This window comes from Colius striatus, chromosome 3 (genome assembly GCF_028858725.1).
Source record: "Colius striatus isolate bColStr4 chromosome 3, bColStr4.1.hap1, whole genome shotgun sequence".
In the NCBI taxonomy this organism is placed as follows: Eukaryota; Metazoa; Chordata; class Aves; order Coliiformes; family Coliidae; genus Colius; species Colius striatus.
This window is the reverse complement of record NC_084761.1, coordinates 57,360,605-57,380,754: the sequence shown is the minus strand read 5'-3', so window position 1 is coordinate 57,380,754 and position 20,150 is coordinate 57,360,605. Positions and strand designations below refer to the sequence as shown.

At 35.1% G+C, this 20,150-nt stretch overlaps 1 protein-coding gene across 1 annotated transcript in view; it reads right to left on the bottom strand.

Moving 5' to 3' along the window:
* Window positions 1-20,150, bottom strand: part of TLL1 (tolloid like 1) — a 125,641-nt gene that overhangs the window by 65,053 nt on the left and 40,438 nt on the right. The window contains exon 2 of the mRNA XM_061992541.1: window positions 2,434-2,544. The gene's annotated coding sequence lies outside the window, so the exon portion shown is untranslated. The remainder of the gene's footprint in view (window positions 1-2,433; window positions 2,545-20,150) is intronic.

The window sequence follows — 20,150 nt, the reverse complement described above, 5'->3', positions numbered from 1 at the left end:
TCCATATAAGGCAAGTGAGTTTGTGTGGCTGCTCAGTGAATAACAATGTGCCTAATTATTTGGATTACACTGTCACATAGTTGCTGGCTCCCTTGAGAAAAATTTTCCAAATTTTTTAAAACATTTTGGATAGATGAGGTAATAGTTCAACACATTCCTTTCCAATAAGTTACATAGTAACTATAATATATGCTACAGAGAATATAACAATTACATTCCTTGAATTGATCATCATTAATGTAACTGTCTCTGAGGTTAACATTCATCTTATAAAAAAAGGCATATGGCTAAAGCTTCCAAACAAATATTTAAAAATCATTAAAAGATTCAATCACCAGAGACACAACAGGAAAAGAATCTCAAAAGATACTTTTGGCAGTTTGGAAGCTTTTGGACTCATAATAAGAGATACTTAAAATATTTTGTTAGTTTTACTGTTGTTTACAATGATTATGTGTATTGCTTGGACAAAATGACAAATAAAATGAGAGTCATACTCTGAGAAACCCACCGACTAAGTATCTGACTCTGCAAATCCAGGCAGATAATCATTACCAAAAAAGAGTAGTCACATAATGTGAATTGGAGTCTGTGAACCTGGGATTTTTAATTAGTAGTTAGATGAAATATTAATTTCTAGTTTAAGGACATTTTATGTTTCTTTTCCATTTGCCACCTATTAGTAACTACCTGCTGGCTTTTTTTTTTTTTTTTTTTTTTTTTTAATTAGAGGGGAAAAACTCTCATACTATGTTGTGCAGTATGAAGTTCACGTATCAAAATGCTACTGTGAATTTAGAAAAACAATTACACAAATAAAGTGTAAAATCAAGTTGCCCAATCCTGTTTTTAGAAAAAATGAAGGATGTTTAGGGTTCACTGAGAGGCATTACAAAATCATTAACTTCAGCAGTTTGCTCTCCAAAGTCAAGTCCCACAGACCATTTTAGTTTCATTGATTCCTCTCATGCAATAAAGGTAAAAAAATTTGATCCAAATGTATTAGTAATCCTCAATAGCATGACTCAATAGCCCAAATAAGATACCATCCATGTGGAAAGGTAATGCACAAATCTCAAGACATGTAAGTAAAGAAAAATTAAAAATAGAATATTAAATATTATTTTTAAAATTTAGAAATGAATATTTTTTCTGTGGCAATTAACAACAACAAAAAAGCTTTGGAATTAACCAGGAAAAAAAGAAAAGAAAAACAAGAAGAAAAAGGAAAATCTTCACGTCAAAGAAATCACTTGACTGCATCCACTTTCAGGGGAAATGACCGACCTTGCTCTCTACATTTTGTCAGCAAAACTAGCACCTGGAATACCTTCAAAGCCAATTAAAATTATTTGTTTAGGGGAAAGGAGGGCAGGGAAACCACTGAATCTATTAACATTTTAAAATCCAGTCTTGATCTGGAAATGATCAAAAGCATTCCTGCCTGGAAAAAAATAAGTGGCTTTAAAGGAGATAAAATGAATTTTCAAATAAAAAGTCTTATCATACCATCTAACTAAGAAGGGTAAAAATATTTAAATATATCAATACTAATAGGCTAAACTGAAAATTCCTTCTTTAGTCTGAAAAATTCCTTTCTGATGATTCCTTAAAGTGAGCCTTATTTCCACATATCCATCATCAAGTTAAGAGTAGCTCAGTTTATGAACACATAGAACATGCTTAATAGCAAGTAATTTTCAGTTATGCACTGAATTCTCAGTTATGAATTTACAAACCAGAGTCTGAAAGCACAGTTATTTTAGACACTAGTTAGACACTCATTTAGACACAAACAATATTTTCTCTCACACATACAGATATATATATTTACACCTAAGTTATATCTCTTTCTCTATCTGTCTATTTATCCAACTGCCTGTGTTAATCAGACTGCAGCTTCAGGCACTAATGCACTGTAGAGTAACAATAGCAAATTGTATCAAAATAGCAGATAATAATTGGTTTAGACAAGACAGATTCTAGCATGGATGACATGTTCTTATGCTGCTTCTAGACCTAGGTATAGATCTGGATGGAACTGAAAAAGAAGGGGTTGTAATGCAAGACTCCTGATCTTGCCTCCAGCATCCCACCTATGTTCTCCATAGGGTATGTGGGCTCTGCTAGTGGGAACTTTCAGCAATGAAAGCAAAGCTTTTTACAATTTCTTTTCCCATGTAACCACCTGCAGAAAGGACTTAGCACTCCCATCAGTTTCTGCTCTTCAATAAGATACTTTTAATCAGAAATACCAGAATAATTAGTTTTTCTCTTCCTTTCCCTAAAACAGTTATACTCATTGTTTAGTATCTTTAAAGTGTAAACTAATATCCAAAACATATTGATTTTCTATATTTAAAACAGATATTTCTCTCTATGCAGAAGTAAATAACAGGAAAAATAAATTAAAACAAGCTTGAAATACTATACCTGTGTTATGGCCAAGTCTTTCGTTGGAGTGCTGCGTAAGGTCAATCGTCCTGTCAATTTGAAAGATTTTTAAGTCTTCCTCATCTAAGGCAATATCTCCCCAAAAGACAGCTTTAAATAAAAAAGAGCTCAATTTAATTAAAGATTTTATATAGAGATTAAAACCAATCTGAATACTATAAATGTATGTTACAACCTCTGGGAAAATATATGAAAAATTTATATCACATATGTTTGCTTACTTTTCTACATTGTTTCACAAAGAAAGAAAATTACCTAGCAAGAGACAATTTGTTTCAGTATCCTCCCAATCTCTTAAGGCCTTTTTAGTTTCTTTGCACATTGCCTAAATGTAATAATTTAAATGTAATGTCAATCTATCAAAAAAATTCCAACATGTTGTTTTCTGTAACTAAGTATAACAAAGAATAAAAGACACTGAAATGTGTTAACATTTGAACTATCAAGTAAAAAACATACAGTAATGAGAATACATTTACATTTTCTATCATCTTCCTGAAAATTAGAATAATTTGAAGTAATTTTTCTTATATTCCAATCACTTTTTACGTTACATTCTGCTTTCCTAAGAGAAATAGTTTATTTGTTTTCTGCTAAACTTAGTGAAAAAAAAAACAACTTTATTTTTCATTTATCTCTTGGTTTACTTGTATGTCTTCCTCTTACAGTAAATGTCACTATTAACTCTTTCAAATACTTTGCTTTTCAAAGTTCAAAGTTTTCTTCTTTTTAACCTTTCTTTGGCCTTTTTGGTAGGTTTCTTCTCTCTTTTCCTGTTTTCTTTCAGATTCTCTCAGGTTTTTCTGTTCAACTTTTGCAAAGCTAACATCTTCCCTGAGCTGCAACCACAACTTAATGAACCAAGCCATAGGCTCACTTGCAAGAATTTGGGATCTACAACTTCAGTCTTTCATCTCTGCCTATTTTTGCTGAGATTTTATCCTGAGATCTCCCTGTCAACTCAAACTTATCATTAAAGCTGAACTCAACAGGCCATATCCTCAACTGCTTTGAATGAAGTCAATAGAGCATATACCAATTAACATGAGCTAAAGTGATTGTTTATTATCTTCATCCAAATTCTTCCTTTTCCCCTCTCTCCATTGCCTTTGTCAATAGCTCTATTTGTCCCTTCAGAGTCACAAAACTCCTGGGGTTCAATCTTGGTGTCTTCAACTCTTTCCCTTCTTTTCTCTATCCAGAAAGACATCACTAACTCTGCTTGGTTGTTCATTATTACAGTTCCACAACAAGCTGCTTTCTTTGCTTCCATACAACTAAAACCTTGTCCAAAGTCCAGCTGTTACCAAATCATTCTCTCTCGTCTACTTCAGATCAAGCATCCTAAACATTACTGTGAACTATTATTCTTTTTCTCTATTTTTTATGTTGTAGAGAACCTGAATTAGATAATATTCTCAGTAGTTTCATGTTACTGCAAAAGTTATCTTTTTTGTACCAATACTCACATTCTTTAGATCCATACCAAAAAAAGTCTTTATTTAAGGAAAAAGTTACATATTTCTGAAGAACTCTCAGGTATTACATTACTTCCTACTATCTCAATTATCTCTCTTGAATGCAAGGCAACTAAGAGAAATCACATTGAAAATGCCTTTGGTCTGCCTTGAAAAATATCTTTAAAAATATCTTAAAAAAGAAGCTGCTAAAAGCTTTCCCTGTATCTGATAGGGCTGGTGCCAGCCAGCTCTAAGATGGAATCACTGCTGGTCAAGGCTGAGCCAATAGGTATTGTGGCAATGCTTCTGTGATTAGCATATTGGAGAAGGGGAAAAAAAGCTACTGCAAAGGTGTAAAAAAGGGCAGAAAAGGAGATCGACAACACGTAAGAGAAACAACATCACACACGTCAATGTCGGTGAAGGAGGAGGAGGAGGTGCTCTGCATACTGGAGAAGAGGTTCCCCTACAGCCTGTGGTGCAGGCTGTGGTGAGGCAGGCCCTGCCCCTGCAGCCATAGAAGTCAATGCAAAGTCACTTGCAGCACAAGGAAGACCCCAGATCAAAGTGAGTGGATGTCTGGCAGAGGCTGTGACCCTGTGGGAAGTCTATACTGGAATAGATTCCTGGCAGGACCTGTGAAACCATGGACAGAGAGAAGCCCATGCCAGGCCAGGATGTCTGTCAGGATTTATGACCTTATGGAAGACCTACACTGGAGCAACGTATTTCTGAAGTACTGCACCCCATGGAAGGGATCCATGCTGGAGTAGCTTGTGAAGAACTGCAGTCTATGGCAACGACTCACATTAGAGAAGTTCGTGGAAGACCGTCTCTCATGTGAGTGACTCCCACACTGGAGCGGGGAAAGAAAATAAAGAGGAAGGAGTGGCAGAGCCAACATGCAATGAACAGCCTGCAACCCTCATTCCCTGTCCTTTTCAGCTGCTCAAGGGAAAGAGATAGGGAAATCAGGAGTGAAGTTGTGCCTGGAAAAAGGGAAAGTTGGAGAGCAGGTTTTTTAAGCCCTGGTGTTATTTCTCATCCTACACAGATTAGATTGGTAATAAATTAAATTAATTTCCCCAAGTAGAGTATGTTTTGCCTGTGACAGTCATTGATGAGTGATCTCCCTGTTCTTATCTCCACCCATGAGCCTTTTGTTATATGTTCTCTATCCTATCTAGCTTTGGAGGGGGAGTGATGAAGCAGCTTTGGTGGGCATTTGGCATCCAGACAGGGTTAAACCACTACACATCTTTCATAACAGGAGTCACTGTTTTAAAAGTTTGGCATTTTCTTCATGTCACCTTTTGACACAAAGCAATTCTGTTTTGCAGAAAGAGACAAAAAAAGAGGCAGAAATATTGACAGAATTTACTTGTTGGACTTTAACAACAATTTCATAATTGATACTTTACCTATACTGAAATAAATCTGATATTTTCTAAATTACTTTTAGTACAATTAGGAAGATATATGCCTATCAAAAGAAACGATACTAAATTGTATGCTATTTAGCTTGAATATACTCCAATCAATCAGCAATTGAGACAACAAAGGAGTCGATATATACTTTTGAAAAATAAACCTTTTATAAATTCTGCCCTTCAGAGACTGAAACACAATTCCATCTAATTATCAGCAAAAATAAAAACAGGCATCTCCCACAACTGTTAAAAGTGTCCTTCAGTTTTTGAGAATGCCTGTGTAAGTGTGAAAATACTTCATAGCTAGAGGAGACTGAATTTTTATCTCCTGCCTTAAATTTTTTATGGCTTGAAACTATCTGAAGAAGTCACTCTGCACACTTCATCATGTCACACACCAATCTTAACCTTACAGAAAGCAAGCAGAGGATTGTTTGGGTACACAAGGCATGATGTTAAAGACTTTGCTAAAAGTAGGTTAGGATTAAGAGCTTTATTAGCTCCCTCTAAGGAACTTCTGAGAGAACTGACCTGATAGGTTCTGCATCCCCATCTTCTTTCATAGATATTTGATTCTTAAATTTTATCCAGAAAATTAAAAATAATCTAGTAACTACTCACTTAGCATGCACAAAAAAAAAAAAAGGATAAAAATTGAAACAAAAGAATACAAGATCTTTCAAAATGATCCAAACAGAACTTTAAAGTACCTCTCTCTATTTAAGGTTGCCTCATATTATCTCTTGTGCTATCTATCTGTTCAGTGAGCATGAAAACTTGATGTTTATAGGCAGCTCTTTCACTTAATTTGAAAAGTCAAGATTGAAAATAAATTTAGGAAAAATCTGTTGAAAATTTGAGATAGCATTAATTACAGGGGGGAAAGTATGTCAAAGGTCTTTTATTATATATAGGTTTTTAATAAAAAAGAAAATTAATCTTTTGTCCAATATTTGATTAAAAAATGCATACCCTGTTATGCCTACTTTCATGCAAATTTGTTTCTCTTCGGAGGGAAGTATGTTTTATATGGCCACTACATTATGCATTTACACATATTCTACAGAGAAAATACATGCATTAACTTCAGAAAGATGTACACAAACTGATTACACATAAAAAGTACATTTTCCTGTAACAGTGGATAAGGATTTATATGGAGCTGTTAAAATAGAAAATACTCTTCCTCATAAGATGTAGTTCTGCTGTCACAGAACTCAAAAACCTCAGTCAAACATGACCTTCAAAAAGGTCTTATGTTATTAAAAGACAAAACTGTAATGTAAAGCAGCCAAGCTTGCTACATGTAAACGGTCAGCTCACAAGCATGAAAAGCCACAGGAAAATAAATAGGTTGTAAAAGATGTGTATCAACCACAGAAACATATCTTAATATTACCATACATGTGATACAATTGGAAAAGAAAACTAAGATGATCCGTAAAATATAGATCAAGCACAGGAACTATAGCTATAGTCTACTACTTGTAACAGGAACTATTATCATAAGTAATTAAGATTCATATGCAAAGCTCTCTTTGTTAATCTACCCTCTTCCAACAAGACTATCACCACATCAGATACCCAGTGTCTTCTAAAGGAATAAAATATGCTACTAAGGACAGGAAATAATATATATTTAAACTATTTATGTACATAGATGAATATATAGTGTTTGAATCATTTTGCATACACAGACAGGACAAAAATATGCTTTTAAGACTTTCTAGAAGATGGTTGGAAGTCCATGGAAGAAGAAAGAAATCATGTGGTTAAATCCAAGAGGCTGTGATATGTGGTAGGATGGCTCATTCTGGGATTTGAAATACCAATTATCATGGAAATCTGCAAAATATATGCAGGAGCATATTCCTCATAACTGCAATAACAATATTATCTACATCAAACTTCCTTCATGGTTTGTCCTACAATTGTTAACTTTAAAAATTAAAATAATAAACAGCCATTTTAAAAAATAAAATGTAATCCAGACAGTATTCAAACTGATAAAATAGAACTAAGTAAAGATTGCTAGTGTTTGCCCCTACAGCACAGCAGTGTAGCAGAAGAAACCCAGCTCTGCCTTGGGATAAGTGAGGAGCACCCAGCCACCAAGGACAGCTCTTAGAGACTGACACCAGCAGAGACCATCGACTATCCAGAAACCATTTTCGTAATGGGGTTTGCTCTTGTGACTAGAAAAATACAGGCTAGAAAAATGTTCAACTCGGGTATAATTTCCACACATTTAGAAAGCTTGTGAAAACAAGATTAGAGAAATTATCTCTTATACTTTCTCTAAAGACAAACTGTGATCGAACACTCAGGTGTTTTTCCTGTTCTAAGAGTAGATGTAGAACTGTGACAAGGAGATTACTCCTGTACTGAGAAGATACTAATGAAAAGATTAAAGCAATACTAGAAGACATTTCTAGTCTCAGCCTCAGATTTTGGTATGCTACTGGGAGTGGAAAGCACAGGAAGTTTATGCTTCAACCTCTTCATAGAAGTTGCCAAGAACAGATAACAAAAAGAGTTAACTGCAAGGCAAAATTGAAATGCGAAGAGCTCCTTTAAAGTCCTTCAATGAGAGGTGGGATGCCCACTATTTTTCAAACCCTAACCAGTACTTGATTCACTAAGGGTGTTGACATGGGTTCAGAGGAGATATTCATCTGAACCCACATATGCAGTGCTTCCAATTAGCTGCATCTTCTATAGCTGAGTCATTGAGTACTTCCCTGTAACAACACAGCTATGTGCATTGTAGTCTGTCTTGTTGAGTCACTTTCTTCCATACAACCCATTCACAGCTTACATAGCTGCCTCTTCACTTTGAATAGAAGGAAAACTTGGAGCCGAATAAGCAAAACCAATTTCACCTCATTACAAGGAAGACAATATACACTATTATAATGTACTTGATTTTCCATTCCCACTATCATTCACTCAGTTCAGCCTCCAAGATTTTCAGGCAGGTGTAGTGCATTTTTCTTATAAATCATTCAAATGAAAACACATGGTAATTAAACAGCAAAAGATCTTGTGTGCAACCACAAGTGTAAGACTGTATACCATATCCTGAACTCTATCATTGTTTGTCATGGGTGCTGCTTTCAGTCAAAACCATATAATAAATTTATATGTAACCATATAGAGCTCAACAGAACTTTCAAAAGAAAACTATGAATTTAAATTTCAGTCAATTGTTTGATAATCATCAAAATCAGTTTGATGTTTTATTAAACAAAATATGGCAGAAAAAAGGTAAATAAAACTTTAACATTAAATAGAAGACAAAAGCAGCCTGTCTTCAGACACACAAAACCAACAAATTAGCAACTTTGTTAAATTCACTGTGCAGCATTTTAAAATCTGCTTATGACTTTGAACAAGTGTTAGTGAAACCTCTTTAGCTGAAAAAGCTCAGACACACCTCAAAAGGGACATAATACCTCTGATTAGGTCCTTCCATGTTCCTACTTACTGTAAAAAGTAAATTGGGTAAAATAGCAAGCTCATCAACACTCATCCCAATTCTATTTTTCAAGACACCTGCTTCAAACTCTGAACTAGAAAGCCACAGTTTTCCCCAGTGAATGTATCATTTTCACTTGTATCAAAAAAGAACATCATGACGACAGAATACTTCAAACATCTCTAGACTGTACACCATGTAGAAATACATTCCTCCATTCTTCTGAATGTGGCATCTCTTGACAATATCTCTATTAGGCATACATAGTTTTGAAATCAGTTAGCTTGTGTATGGCAATGATGTAGCTTTAGAAGCACAAATTGTCATGCAAGTTACTCAGATCTTCAATTATATCCCTGTTGACATCATTACCTAAAATTCAGTATTGTCTCATGTCACTCACTCTTAGAAACTTCCCCTGTGTTTCCCACACACAATAATTTTAAGCTTCCTTTCACTGTGTGTTCATATTTATATATGAGATGCTGGCAAGCCAACATCCTTGTTGGGGCCAAGTTACACTTGTGGAGCCCCACCTATGCCACAAAAAATTGCACTGCAGCTCCTTCACACTGTTCTTCAAACTCTGCAGGAAGTTATTACCAAATTTACCTGATTACAACAGAAAAACAACCATGTATGACCTGACTGTAGACACAAAGAACCTCCCTAGAGCCAAAGGTGGGAGAAGAGAAATAATTTCTGAAGTGGCATCTCCAATCTTATAGAGCCAGCTGGTTTCAGACATCCCTCCCAGGCACACGGCAATCAGATTGCAGCACAGATGGGCTCGAGGTTAAGCAGCATGCAGCACTGAGGCACATTCCAAATCTCTCAAAGCAGAAAACATTTCCAATACAAAGCAATACTTGCAAGGAAAATGGAGTATTTGTGACACCCTTTATCAGGGTAAATTCTTCATTTTACCAAAAAAGGCATTTGTGGAGCTTGTGAAAGGGAGTACTAATTCGGTAGAGATATTTTTGTCCGTGACACAGCATAGATCTTGATTTACAGATGTTCATTTCCTCTGAGCTAACTACAGCTTTTACTTTTTTCTTAATTTGAAAGTAGTGACTTTTTCAATTCCATTTTTTCTTTTTCCTTTTTTGAGAGACTATTTTCATATTCCTTTCAGATTAGCACTAAACAACAGTAACAACAACAAAGCTCTTGAAGAAAACAAAAACTACTTCGACAGAAGCTACAATTTTAAGTAAAAGGACAAGTTTCACTCTTAAACTTGCTGAATGGTATTTTGAGGACAGGCTATTTAAGAATGCAAAGCTCCTCTCCAAAAGGTTTGGTTCTTCGCTAAACTGCTCTACCTGGCAAGTTTCCTGATTTTCAGTGACTATTTTCTTTTTTTATGCAACATTATTATCAACACCACACAGACTTTGTAACTTGTAAAATCTATCCCTTGTGTAATGGTTTAACCACTGAACTGAATGCAGAGGACGCTGCTGAGGAAATAGGAAAGATATCTGTGTACTACGTTGGCAAAACAAGAACCTACTTTAAGAACTGGATCTAATCACCATTGCAGGCTAAATATTGTCAAAACAAATCTACAGAGAATTACTTTGAGACACATTTACTCACCCTGCTAGTAACTTTTTTTAATTATTATTTTCTACTATTTCTAGGTTTTAGGCTGCAGAAAGAATCAAAAGCACAAAAATATTTTTTTTTTTAAACACAAGATTGCAATAGTAGTTATCAACCACTTTGAAGGGAAAGTCACACCAAGAAACAAGTGGCTTCCAGGAAGATCAATGATTGCCAAAAATATAGGGCAATTACAGCTAATTTTTCTTAAGTGCTGACCTGCTTTGTATGAAACTACATGTAAGAGTACCACCGTTTCCTGGGTCAGCCACTCCTGCAACAGAGGTATCAGAGACAGTGAGGGAAATATTTCTCCCTCTTTCTGAGAAGGGTGCACATCACCACTAGCAGAAGCCATTGCCCCAGTATTTCCTAATCTTTAATTTAGTGATAACAAACCATAGTTTCTTGCATAGGAAAAGAAGTCTGACAGGTTATGGGGGTTTTTTTGCTGTTCCCACTCACCTGCAAAAGCTGACTTCTGCTTCAGCTAGCTGTATTAAGGAGGCTAGGAAAAAAAAAACACTGGGGGGGAAATTTGTATATATAAGATCACATCAGTCATAATTATCCCAGTTATCATTGTATGACCATTATGATGCTATAATATTCCTCTTTGTTTGACTTTGAAACTCCATTGTCCTGTGAATAGCCTTAGGGTCAAGCTCTAACAAGTTAATCACAGTGGAAAGAACAGACTATGATGGAAAATAATCAAGTGAAAACTTTTTAAAAATATAGAAAATACTTAAATGTATAAAACTAGAAAGATCAAGATTCATTTTAAAATTAAGAATAAAAATTAAGAACAGAATTGAATTTATTCTGTTGCTTAAAGAATGGGAAAATGAGTAACTTTTAAAATAAGGAGCATATAGAAGAGAAGGAGAAAACCCCTGGTTGGATAGAAAGTTGTCAGTCTAAGCACGCCACCTACTTGAAACAGCTGTTAGGCTGAGACAGACACAACAGCTGTTACAAGGCCTCTCCAAAGATACAAGCCTTGGACACTTTCATTTAAACAGCAAGAAAACAGGACAGTATCACCAAATCAAGTGAATTACCAAGCTCACTGATAATGCACAGCACAAACCAAAGGATTAGACTACTCTTTGCCATTACACCTATATCAATCAACTGTATCTACTTTGTATGGAATTTTGTATAACATAGCTGATGTTTTACAGCTTTTTTTTCCCCACATACTATCTAAACTTCAGGTCAAAATAGTTTCTTTAGTTTCACAAAATAAATTATATTTTACAAGTGAAGTACCATACATTTCATAACTTTTTCCACATGATGAACAACCTTTGTTTTGTTCAGAGCAGACTTAGGTATTTTCAAATTAACATAACACTTTCACCATGATGAAACAACTGAGCCCAGAACAATTTTCTTTGTCTCAGAAATTGAATTCAATCAGTCCAGCATGATTATTAAAGAGAAAAATATTTTTCTTGTTTTACTTGGCAATTTTGAAATACTGCTTTCCTTCTAACCAGAAGGTAAAAAAGGAGCTAGAAGCTTACATGTATCAATTCACCCTCATAAATGCATTTGGTACCATGGAAAATGTTATCATCTAGTACTTTCAGTTCAAAACACAATCAGTTTCTAGTTTTAATAACTTGATGCTTCAATCTTGAAGCATTAGAAGATAAGGAAGGTAACAGCATTGTCTGAAGACAGGAAACTACAGAACAATTATCAAACAAACCAACAGACACTGGAAATAAAGTTAGTTTTTTTCCTATATTTTTGCAACTCTTGTGGTCTTCAGCCCAATGCATATTAGTGTAATTTGGGAAGACAAAGTCGGGTTTCAATGCTACTAGTAAATCTCACTTAAGCAAAAAAATCAAGTGACTCAGTGAAGACAGAAACTCTTTCCAGGCTAGACAGCTGCAAATAAAAACTTCCAAGCAATCAAGTTAGACATCTGCACCCTGACCTGACAAGAAGCATGGAAACTTTCAACATATGACTATCATACAGAAAGGTACCAAGGGAACAAATCAACAGAAAACCAATTTGAGAGACACATTCTTGAGCAAAGATCATCAAGACTACAAATCTACACCATGCTTCCTCTTCCATCATTAAGGCATGCACATTCAAGCAATGGAGGCTGAATGAAGATAGGAAATCAAATCAAATGAAGCATTATGGAAGAGAGCTATAAAGTGGAGAAGAGGTGAAAGAATGTGGCTTCTAGGAAGACATTACCATGCAGAAGACAAACAGCTAAGAGTATTTTAAAGAACTTTTTTTTCGAGAAAATTTTTAGTCAGGTGGAAGTTCAGTCTGAGACATTCAGTGGAATGGAGATATTATACAAAAAAAAACCCCTCAACACTCAAAATTCACCTAAAAAGACTACTGAGGATGTGGGGCAAACTATTTTGGTCACAATTTCAACATTGAAGCCTTTCAGTGACAGAGGTTACAGGGTCAAAAAACATTGTTTCAGATAAGCTGAAGGAATAGATTTAGATACAACACAGGAGAAGAAGTATTTCAGATGAGTGGCTCCCAGCTCTGGAGCCTTTACAAGCATACTCTCCTGGGGGTTCACCCTGAGGCAAGTCAGATATGAATGCTGCCCCTGGAAATCACAGTGCAAGGACTGGACAGACTGAGCTTAGAACAAAGATGGCCAGAGCCAGCAGATCACAAGCACTGCGCAGCAGCCTTGAGGGAGAAGCAGCAGTAGCTGGAGAAAGACACAGTTGTTAAAAAAAAAAAAAAAAAAAAAGGACAACTATTAATTTCTTTTTAGCTAAGATACTTCACTTTGGAAATACCAGTCTTCAAGAAATTTCACAACCATGGTGCCTTTCTTCTAGTGCTCTCTGTTGTTACTATGGAGCACAAGTGTATAAGGAACTCAGTAATAAATGAGATAACAAAATGAGTAATTTTGTTGTGCTCTGACAAGAAGAGGCCATATTCTTAAACAGTAATGTTTTTTAAAAAAACTTGGAATTAGATTATAATACATATCACATTAATGTTATAGTGTAGCAGCACTGATCTGTGTGGAAATCTTCTCCCTCTGTACCTTTTCCTCATCTTTGGGAAATGCAAAAAACATTATTTCATTTTCACACAGACATAAAATCCCAAGTAGGCTAAAGTACTACCTCTAAAACTGAATAATCATTAAATGCAACCAAAGATTTACACAGAAAGCCAAAGGGCACAAAAGGAAAGTGCATATCTTAGAGATTATCTGGCATTCAGGATCAAGGTTCACATCATACCACCTGAAATAAATGTTGCTCCATTTGCACTGTCTTATATTTAAACATGGAGAATTATTAAACTGTATAAAAATAACCCCTTATTTAGGCTTCAGATGTGATTCTCATTATCAGCTGCAGCTTCCCATTTCAGTCATTTTTATCATGAACTTCACTTTAGTCACTCCATCTTGGTTTTTAGCACTTCATTCTGCGACCTGGTTCTGTGGAAGAGACAAGGAAAGGGACCAAACAGCCCTTAATGCTGCTTTTTTTGGCAGTGATCCTGTGCTTAATACAGCAAGTTCTGGGTGTCGAACCAATGTAATTCTATATTCCCATCCACATATTCAATACACGTCTTCTACCACATTTTTGTGTTACTTGAGTGCAAACTCTAGTCAATATAGCTAAATAGTTGAAGTATGATTGTTTTAGTCTGTATCATCCATTTCAAGTAATGGTTGAAAATAGAAATGATAAGTCCCACTCATCGCAGCTATTTTGCTTGTTCGTTAGTGAATACTGGGACCAGGAGGTCAGCATTTGTAATTATAGGGGTTGGGCTTTTTTCTTTTTCCCATGGAGACTGCACAGCTGCTGATTATTTTTTGGACACAGCAAGTAAAATAGAAACTGATAAAATATCCACAGTTAGGGAGGCAACAGTAAATTTTACCTAATGCCTAATATCAAGTTATTAGAATTTCATGCACTGTACGTCTGAATCCTACAGAGCTTAATATTCTGAGTTATTTTAGCCATGATAGTACTCGAGACAGAATTTATATAATCACTCTGATATTTTGCCTCTTGCTAGATACAATTAAACCTCATCTCAGTTTTGTATTTGTTCCCTCTTGAAAAATATTATTCAGGGTAGCTACTGGAAGCTTTTTTAAATCCTTGTTTTTAAACAGTAAAGAATACTGGCCTTCAGCGAGCATTCTTCTGCAAGCCAAACAGAATCTCCATCTCATTCTGAAGATAATTATACATGTTGCATGCAGCCCAAACTTACTCACTTCCTAGGTTTTGGCACTGTTGGTAATTCAACAGAACTTAAGCAGTGGAGGTAGGGGAGAAGGTGATAAAAAAAAATATATACATGGCTTCAATTTTGTTTTGTCTCTACAGTTTCTTTGCAAGACTGCCTTCATCCCTGAATTTCTGAGCCTGCAACCACTAATGTCACTTCCAAGGTGCCACAAAATTGATTAGGTTAAGTTGTGCATATTTACAGTGGTATTTTACATAAGAATGTTCGTAATTGATTATCAGACCAATGTCCAAAATCAAATTAAGAAAAAAATAATCCAACAACAAAAAACATCCACAACTCCTATGAATTTTATTACAGATAATCTTGTGGTATGAACTGGTAGGTATGTACAAGTTCAAGAATTTCACAGATCTTAAAAAAAGCAAACAGTTATACTTTGATGAAGCTTCCCATTTCCAGAAAGTTAGTCTCATGCCGATCCTCATTTTATAAGGCATTTTAGTTTCTATGTCACACAGAAACACTAAGCAGCAAGTCCAATACTCTTCTTTCCTTGTCTTCGTTAAGCCACTGCAGCTCCTTACCCACTGCTTACCACTAGATTTCTTCAACTGTTTTATAATAGCAGCTCATATGCTAGCAGCAACAGGGTATCACGGTCCATTTGCCATCCAACTCACAGAGGTTGCTTTTCCCATTGTAACTGTAACAGTGTTAATTATAGCTGTTGTTTGCATGAATACAGAGCAGACAGATAATAGATAGATAGCATTTATTGGGTGTTAATGTCTTTGGGTTTTAATTAATAAAGGCGTTATGGTCTAAATTAGTCTCAGACTATTTGTAGATGTCTTTTAACACAACTCAGCAGCTGGAATAAAGGACATGAGCCAATCATGATGTTTCTAGCCAGCTCACCTGGGCCTGCATGGTCTGCTGGCTATGAGGGGAATGTCTTTTGACAGTAACACAGTGATGGCCTCAAATAACCTCTTAACATTTCTGTGGAAATAGGAGTTATACAAGATACTGCAAATACTAAGCTTCCTTGAAGCTCAGTGAAAATACAAATATTTAATATAGCTAACATTCAGAATAAACGTGCCAAATTAAATAATGCCCTTTTCAGAGGACTGCTATTTAGTTTATGGCATTTAGGGTCTAGTATTTCAAGACTCCTCGACTATCAAGATTTTAGAAAATAGAAAATTTTAATAGGTTCCTTTACTCTCAGATGATCTTTATTCTTCCTTTATCCTTCTATGCTTTGAAAGCAAACTATTCATAAATAGACGTGAACATGTAGAAGATCACAGGAAAAGCATTTTACTAAGTAAAACTTGAGTGCTCAGATGTATTATTTTTGTGTTTATAAAACATTGTCTCCAGCATGATGTCTGAACGTTAAATGAAAAATTCTATATTACCATAAGGTATAATATTGTAAATATTTAAAGACATTTCTGCTCTACATGTGGGAGGAAAAAACCCACTGAACATACAAAATATACACTTTCTTCTACCCATTATCTCTTGTCATATGAATCCTAGACTGTAACTTATAATTCTAAACATTTCTCCTTTAAATTATGGCAGTACACATATTTTTTTAAGTATTTCCCTGAGTTAACCCAAGAGTAACTGAAGATACAATTTCTAGTAAAAGACAAAATTGAAGGATTTGCTAAACCAGTGGTCTGAAGCAGTGATGTTTAAGCTGGCCACTCTATTAGTATTTGGATACGAAAGTACTGAAAAAATAAAGTGCATTCTGGGACAAATAAGATTTCAAGTGATGATCCCAGGCCACTCCCAAGATTTGGAAGCCAGTCAGCTAAAATTAAAATTTTCTGTTCACAACTAAAATATCCACAGACTGTCATTTTATAGAAATTTATGTGTTTAAAACTCTTCTAGGTAGGATTATAGGATAATAGTTCAGATTGTGGAGCATGAATACTGCTTCAGGTATTAGAGAGCTGTGATATTACACTCCTATTATGAATGCCAGTGCCTTTCAGTTTTGTTATTTCTGAAGAACATTACTCCAAAAAAGAAAATAATTTTATCCTAATATTACTGTTACTGGTATAAACACACATCCAGAACTGAAGATTTTTTTTTTTCACGGCAGACAAAAGGAAGAAATCTAACTCTAGATTGTGAATATACTGGAGAACTGTCTTTAAGGCATCCTAAGAACTCTTTAATTTTGATGAATGTCTTAGAAATACATGAATGCACAAGGGACACTTCAGAGAGCAGTAAATGACCTAACCCAAGGTTTGAGAACAGAAGACATCTTCATGTGCTAAAATGACTTCATTTGTTTTCAGAAAGCATGGAAGGAACATCTGGCAGGACAGCAAAGGATTCCGGGGCTTTTCAAGGCATCAGAACTGAAGTTAGCAAGAAGGATTTGTGGGTTGGATTTTTTTTCTGATTGCTTGTTTGACTTTGGCAAGGGGCACATGACATTTCTGGGACTTAGAGAAAATGAGTTAGAACCTTAGAGTTCAAACCTAGATGGAAAAGATTGCAAGGTTCCACATATCTTGAAAAAATATACTAGATTAAAGATCTGTGAAGTGTAGATTTTAAGATATTAAAACAAAAACCTGCAAAACAAGCATCAGTATTATAACATTTGCAACATCTCCATCCATTTGGAAGAAAACACAGAAAGGTTTTCAAGCTGCTAAAACCAATACTTCGATTACCAGTCTTATGCTTGAGTGATTGGACTGATCCAGTCTATTTGAGGCAATTTGTGATGTCTCAAAGGTTATCTATTGGATTTGAACTAAAACAAATTATCTTGATAAAATGAGACAAACATCTCAGGAAAATAATATACTTGGCTAACTCTGTGGGGATACTTTCAGCACTTACAATAATCCTGAAAAGTAAAATGCAGATGCTATTGCTCTCATTTCACAGGCCACACTGAACAAAGATTAGTGCTAACTACTGGTTAACTAATGGTGATAACCAGTCCAGACTGTGTCCTCCAGAACCCACCACAGAGTTACACTGTATTGCACAGCATCTCACACATTGCCTGTCAGAGAGCCACCCCAAGGGATTTCTCAGGCAAGGTTACCCTACAAATAGCACCCTTAGGGCCTTAGTCTCAGCAAAGCTTCATGTGCAAGCATAAAAACACTAATACACCAGACTATGGCTACTAGATTAACAAATATGTTTTCTTCAAATATGGCATCGAATATTTTTAGCTCCAGCATAGGAGTCTGAAAACAACCTTCCTTCCTGATTATTACACAGTTTTCCATTTTTCCCTTTTCTCCATGTTTCAGAAATAGAACTAAAATTAAAGTTTTGGTTAATTTATCTTTTTGAGTTTTCCTTTCATTTAACTCCTAAAAATTAAATATTGACTGGGTGAAAGCAAAAATTATAAAATATGATAACATAACAACTAATATGCCTTTTGTTTTATTCCATATTGGTTTCCAGCTTCTCTGTACAATAGCATCCCAATTAAAAGTCCAATCATAAAACCAATCAAATTTTTCATGGAATACCCAAAAGTTCATAGCTCTAACAACATAGTACTTATCAATACAATAAAAAGATTTCACTCTCAAATATTGTTACCATAGAAATATGTAACTGGTTGAGATATTCAACTCAGAATCCTGCTGGGATCATCAGCTCTATCATAAGCAACTTCACATAATTTATCAAGAATCATTTTAAAAATGGCATAGTCTCTCACTACTCTTACTGAAAACTCATTCTGTGGTACTTCCAATTTGAAGCTGACCTTGCTTTCTTGGCTTTAGGCTTCTGTATTTTAAAAAATATGTTAACACTACCTCTGAATTTTCATAAACCAACACCACAAATGTAAATGCAGAGGCCATTTCTACTTTAAGATTTTTAAATAAATCATCACAGTTTTCTGACAGTATTACTGGAATTCCTGCTGTGCAATAAATTTCTGTAAGAGTATTTAACTGATTACATATTTCATGTTACCAAATAATAGTAATGTTAAATCAAAATGATTGAAGTCCTACTGCACAGCAAAATGCAGACAGCTATAGTTTAAAATTACTGGCAAAGTAATGAAGATAAGTGGATTCTTAAAGAAAGACATAATGACAGCAGGAGTTAACTTATCAGACAAACTTTACACTCAGAGATAAAAATTATTACTTTAAGACTTTTAAATCTCTATGATAATATAAGATTGATAAACTAACTTTGTCTTTAATTTGGTAGTTATGTCACACTTTCATGTTAAACCTAAATGCTTTTTCCACACACGATTGAATCAATTATTGCCATATTACCAACATTAGACAAAATAAGTCATATTAAAATTCATAAAATTCATATTCATATTCATTAAAATGGCCTTTTGACAAAAGAAGGCATAATTACATACAAAGAATTATCATTCAGCTGCATCTTTTTTCTTGCAAGAATTATATGTTAGCTTAAAGCTGTACAATTATTTTTCAACTAGAAGAATATATAGAAAAAAAATGAAAATGGCAAGGAGCTACTGTAAATATATGGAACAAAAAAGAGAGGTCATAAATGCAGAGTGACTTGGACTTCTTGCTGAACTGAATCCACAACAGTCCAAAGCAACAATTAACATCTAACTCAGGCGGATGTTAGAAAGTTCATGCGTTTAGAATACGTGCATGCACGTGCATGTATCTGTTAAGAATGTAGGTCACACAATGGGAAGCCAGGCAACAGAAAACAGACTCTCCAAAAGGACTTTGGGTCTGCATGATATACAACCTCAAAGCCAACGGTTTGGTCTAACAACAGCGAAGAAACAATGACTTTTGACTTGAGAGATAAAACTGAGAGGCAGTTCTTGGCAACCTTGTCAGACTGTGCATACCTCTGGCCACCTCATCAGTGATGCATTAGGCACAGGGATTAAACATAGTCTTCTTGGTGTCTTATCAAGTCAGAGAAAACAATGTAGGAGAGAGCTAGGTAAAAGCCCAAGGTATATTGAGAAACAATGGAAAATGTTAATGAACCACTTACCAACAGGCCTGGAATTAGCAGAATGGTGAATAACTAGGTGAATACGAGAAGTGCAATATTATTGCCAAAAATTTAAGTTATTTTAATAAAGGGATAGTGTATAAGTGCAGCAATATAAATAAACTTAATTATAAGTAAATAAACTTAGCAGGCCATTGGCAGATCAGTTAGTTCCATTTTGAGAGATGCTCTCAAAAGAACACTGACAGGCTGCAATAGGTTCAGAAAGGACTCATACAAATGACTTTTCAGGAGTACAATGAGAGATCTGAGGAAGCAGTCTATATAACTTAACAGTCAAAATGTTAAATGATTTGATCATCAATAAAAGAGTAAAAAGAAAAAGTCTATACACTGTATGACTTTGTCAGGTGGAGTGAGAAAAGCAAACAGATAGAACCCGATAACAGGAAAATTCAAACACAACAT